We start from the raw sequence: 5,770 nt of genomic DNA, 5'->3' as shown, positions 1-5,770 counted from the left end.
TTTTTTTAAAAGAAACTGGTACTGCTCATGTCACCATGGCGGAAATATTGATAGGTAACCCTCTATATCCTGAGTCTTCACTCAACTTGAAAGGCTATAGTCAGAACTTTGACTCTCCTTGCAGCCCTTCTATTTCTCTAATTTTTGGTCTGCCAACTTAGGTTGTTAACCCTCCAGAAGAGAAGCTTATTGCTGCCCTACAATATATGTAGTTGGATTTAACCTATCTGTCTGAATATCAAACATCTTACGCATAACATGCTACAAGTATTTTCCAACAAGTATTGATATGTTAAACTTTAAGTCCCTACAGAATGTGGATAACAATTTTAAAAAATAAAAAAATTTAAATATGAATAAACAATCACATATTTTTACACAGAAATTTAGAAATTTCTAGCCATACACAGCATTGTCACAGGACAGTTTTGTGATATTTTTCTTTTCTCTAATTTTCATTTATTACTCTTTTTTTTAAACAAACATTTACTTGAAAGATGGTATGTTAATAATTGGTATGTCATGTCAAGCAGTACGTATTTAGAAGACCAGAATGACAGGCATTCTAAACATGATCCTCCTATCACACATTGCTATCTTCAGTGCAGTTGTTTAGTTCACAGGTATCAGCATATATAGTTAGTCAGGGTGAGAATCCTACCAATTAACTGCTGGTTTCAAAAACCTGCTGATGATTCTCAGGATCATTGCCTTACCCATCTTGTACATATAAATCTATGGCTTTGCTCCATCATGTTTCCTAGCTTTTCTCCTTGCCCTCTCTTCATTGCCCAATCCTCAAGTTCTCACTTTCCTTTTAATTGTGTTAAACCTTTCTATTTGTATTTCTTCTTTTAAGTTCTATTTACACATGTAGGTCTGGTTTATTTCACTTATGAGTATATCTGCAAGTGGCATCCACTTAAATATAAATACTTCAAGTTTATCATTCTTTATAGCTTAGTAATACTCCATTGTATAAAAATACCACATCTTTTTCATCCACTCCTCAGGTGACGAGCATTTGGTTGTTTCCAAGATTTGGCTGTCACAAATTGTGCTGCTATAAACATAGGTATACATATATCACCTATGATATGACATTTTCAGTTCCTCTGGGAAAATTCCTAGTAGGGGGATAGCTGGCTTGAATGGGATTTCCAGTCCCAGGTTTTTGAGTCTTCATGCTGATTTCCATAATGGTTGTACCAGTCTACATTCCCATCAACAGTGGAGAAGGGTTCCTTTTCCCCGCACAGCCTGTCCAACGTTTGTTGTTAGTTGATTTGTTTATGATAGCCATTCTTTCTGGCGTGAGATGGTATCTCAGTGTTGTTTTAATTTGCATTTCACTGATGTGGATTGAATGTGTTAGTGTTAGTGATGTGGAACATTGTGTTAGTGATGTGAAGCATTTTTTGTGTATTTATTTGTTTCTTTAATTTTGTTCTCTGAGAAGTATGTGTTGATGCCCATTTCTGTACCGGGTCTTTAAATTTTGGGGCCCTAATATTTTTTAGTTCTTTATAAATTCTAGATAGCAGACCTTTGTCTGAGTGCTTATTACTTGAATTTTTTTTCCAAATTTGTGGGTTGTCTTTTCACTTTGTTGGTAATTTCTTTTGGTATGCAAAAACTCAATAGGAGTGGGTCTGAATTGTTAATTCTTTCAAGTGCTATTCATGCGATTTGATTTTTGTTCATGAACTCTTTGCCTACCACTATGTCTTCAAGAGTTTCTCCTACTTTCTCTTCTAGGAGATTTAGTGTTTCTGCTTTAGTATTTAGATCTTTAAACCATTTTGAATTTAGGTTAGTGCATGGTGATAGACCTGGGTCAAGTTTTAGTTTTCAGCATGTAGAGAGCCAGTTTTGCCAGCACCATTTGTTAAAGAGGTTATCTTTCTTCCAGTGAGTATGTTTGGCCCCTTTGTGAAAGATAAGGTGGCTGAGTGTGTTCATAGTGGTTTCTGCATTTTCCAATCTATTTCATTGATCTTTGTGTCTATTTTGTTGCCAGTACCATACTGATTTTATCACGGTAATTCTGTACTATAATTCCAGGTCAGGAATTGTAATGCCTCCTGCCTTGTCTTTGTTGAACAGGACTTTTCTGGTTCCAAATAAATTTTAGAAATGATTTTTCTAGGTCTGGTAGGTATGCTGCTGGTAGTTTGATAGGGATTGCATTAAATCTGGACAGCAATTTTGGGAGTATGGCCATCTTCACGACGTTGGTTCTTCCTATCCAGGAGCAGGGAATATCTTTCCATTTTATGAAATCCTCTATGATCTCTTTTTCAAAGTACTGTAATTTTCCTTGGAAAGTTTTTTGGAGCCTCCTGGCCCCAGGGAGATAACTCAACAGAATAAGTGCTTGCCTGGCAAGCGCAGAGTCCTGAGTTCAATCTAACTTACTGCAAAGAGAGAGAGAGAGAGAGAGAGAGAGAGAGAGAGAGAGCCTGCTGTGCGGGCCCCACCCCCAGGGTGCACTGAGACTGAGGCTGGGTGTGGTGGCACCCACCTATATTCCCAGCTCTTGGGAGGCTGTCCACAGGAGAATCACTACGATTCTGATCTTGTAGTAAAACCCTGCATACCCTGTAGACCCTTCCTTAAAATAAAAAAAAAAAATAAAAATTTACAGAAAAGTTTTTTGAGTTCTTTAATTTGATTAATTCCAAGGTATTTCATCTTTCTCAGTGCTATTGTAAAAGGTATTGTTTCTCTAATTTCCATTTCAGTGTGTTTGTTATCTGTGTAAAGGAATACTATTGACTTTTGGATATTGACTTTGTACCCTGCTATGTCACTGAATTTGTGCATCAATTCTTGTACCTTCTTGGTGGAGATTTTTGGGTCTTCCAAGTAAAATATGTACAAAATTTATTTTTAAGGTTATACTTTTCATGATAAAAGAAATCAAAAGTGATAGACATGCATCTCCACAGACCAGCACTTCAAAAAGAATGACAAGCCCACACCCCAAACACCCCAAAATTCCTTTGATTTCTATTTGGGTTAATCTTAAGAAATATCTACAATCACATCCTGAAAAAATTCATCAGACCGAGGTCTGTTTTTCCATCATGTATTATATATTAATTTGTGTTGTGAATATCAGTTTTGGAAAGACAAGTCAGGGTCTATTCATTGGATCTATTTTAATTACTGTTCTTTGCATGGGACAGTCTGAGCTAATTTTAAACAAGAGCATGTTAAATTTTATTTATAATGTTATTTCTCAAGTAAAATTTCAGCTATTTAAAATAATTTATGCAATAATTTTGAAATAATGGTGGGACACAGAACAGAGAAGTTTGTTCTTACACAATATCTGATTCTACATCTGATTCATCAGCCAAATTTGACTATGCATGGGAGGAAAATATGTGACTACATAGTTGACCAAATTAAACTATCATCATCTTAGGGTGAAATTAATTTGAGGATTATATATTCATGACCAATTGGTCAATAGTATAAAAAAACTATCAAACCTTTACAATTATATAGTGTAATTGAAAATAGCAGAACTGTTACTCAAACATTTCAAATTATATAGTATGGGGCTGGAGCGATAGCTCAACAGGGCTGGCCATATAGCTCAGCGGATTAAAGTACATGCAAGCAGACATAGGGGCTGGGGTTTCAATCCCCGGGCCTACCTTGCTGGCCCCACCCCAAGGACACACTGAGATGGCATTCAAGACTGGACTTGGGGCATGCACCCCAGCTCTTGGGATGCTGTAAACAGGTTGATCACTAGGAGTCAGTCTAGTAGTAAGACCATGAACACCCTGTAGACCCCCCTCAAAAAAAAAGAAAAAAAAGAGAATGAGATAGCTCAGCAGTCTAAGCACTTGCTTGGCAAGCACAAGGGCTGGGTTTGATCCCTGCTATCGCATGCCATGATGGCTCTGGAACCCTGGGGGCTTTGTGTTGGCCACCAAAACTGGGCCTGGTGGCACATGGCTGTAATACCAGCACTGGGGAGGTTGAGACAGGAGGATCCCTACAAGTCTAAGCTACATAGCAGAGACCCTGTACCAAATACATACATAAATAATAATAAAAATTATATAATGTAATTAAGGATAGAAGAGTATAGAGTGTACAGTACAATAATACCATGATAATTCAGAATATATAACAAAAAGCTCAACGGTGTTAGCTTACATCACAGCTTCACTACTTCATGCCCTAGACAAGTATATTTACCTGTATACTAATATTATGCCACTGATTACATGATACGGTTTTGGTGATTCATAAGAACTGATACAAATAAAGTACATACACAGTACCTAAAATATCAGAAACACTTAATACAGACAAGCTATAGTTATTCAATTTGAAACAGGTAATTTATGCTTAGAACAAACTAGAGAGAAAGATAGTCACATTGGTGCTCAATGGACTGCGTTATTTTTTTACAATTAATTACCATTGTTTATTTAATGGATTTCTGTGATTATTTAATGAGTATGTCATTCTTTTAATGGGGAAAGGTAGCCAAGAGGGTAGACTTTGAAAAAACTTTGGTTATATTTCTTTACTCCAAATTTGTCTTTTTGTTTATACTATATGTCTTTAGGTGGTATTTATCTTTCAGTTCTGCTATGATAATCAGTCTCAACAACAGCAAAAGTAAAACCCAAGCAAACCAAAAAAAAGCAAGAAAGAAAGAAAAAGCCCAGCTTATGCAATGCAAACTCACATGAGACTGATTTGTGTCAAAGAATCAACAGGGTAATTTATGAGGCTCTGACTGCCAACCAGATGGTCCTTCATATTGGCTGTTCAATGCATTCTCTTCCACACGGAAGAATATACTCTGAAAAAGCAAATGACGATCAAGTTTTTTGTTGAATAGGAAGTGAGGAAAGATCTGCAGAAATAACCCAAATCAGACTGCCGAAGTTTCCACCAATCAGGATGGACTCTTTCCCCAAAGGGCCTCAGAAACAAATCCCCGCCCTCAGAGTTTTCTGAGTTCTCAGTTCTTGAATGGCATGAACATCAGAGCTTCCTGTTTATTTTGGAGAAGAGGTTTTAACAAGCATTCATCTTCTATTGCCCTGGCCTCCAATCAGGAAACTTGTGACTCTAATCCCTCAGTCAAAGATGGAATTATTTTTCTGTTTGAGTCCCAAAAAGTAAAAATAGGGGGCCTGCCCTTTAGCTCAGTTGTTTAAGTGGCTGCTTCAACAAAGCAGTCAGCCTCAGGTTGCTGGGGTTCGATCCCTACAACTCCAGCCAGCCAAACATGCCCTGAAGGCATTCTGAGCCAACCAAAAAAAAAAAAAAATCTGCCAAAAAGTAAAAATAATATCGCAATAGAAACCACCTGTCCATTAGCTATTTGTTACATCATGGCATAAACTGTATCATAAACACCTTTACATACAATCACACAACAATGTAGAATTGAAGAGATTTTTAAGAATAGTAGAGTAATACATGTGTGTACAAATCCTAACAAAGTGCTGAGAATTCACCAGCATTCAATGTTAGACATTTATTTATTTATTTATTTATTTATTTATTTATTTGGTACATGGTTTCTCTACATAGCTTGGACTCATAGTGATTCTCTTGTCTCAGCCTTCCCAGTGCTGGGATTACAGGTGTTCACTGCCATACCTGGTTTTGGTGGCCAGCACCACATGCCCAGTGTTCTGGTATCTGCACAGCATGCCAGTATCTGGGATTGAACCCAGGTCCTTGCTCTTGCCAGGCAGGTGCTTAAACCACCGAGCTTTATCCT

The sequence above is a fragment of the Octodon degus genome, unplaced genomic scaffold (assembly GCF_000260255.1).
Source record: "Octodon degus isolate 3935 unplaced genomic scaffold, OctDeg1.0 scaffold00033, whole genome shotgun sequence".
NCBI lineage: Eukaryota > Metazoa > Chordata > Mammalia > Rodentia > Octodontidae > Octodon > Octodon degus.
This window is presented reverse-complemented; position numbering follows the sequence as displayed.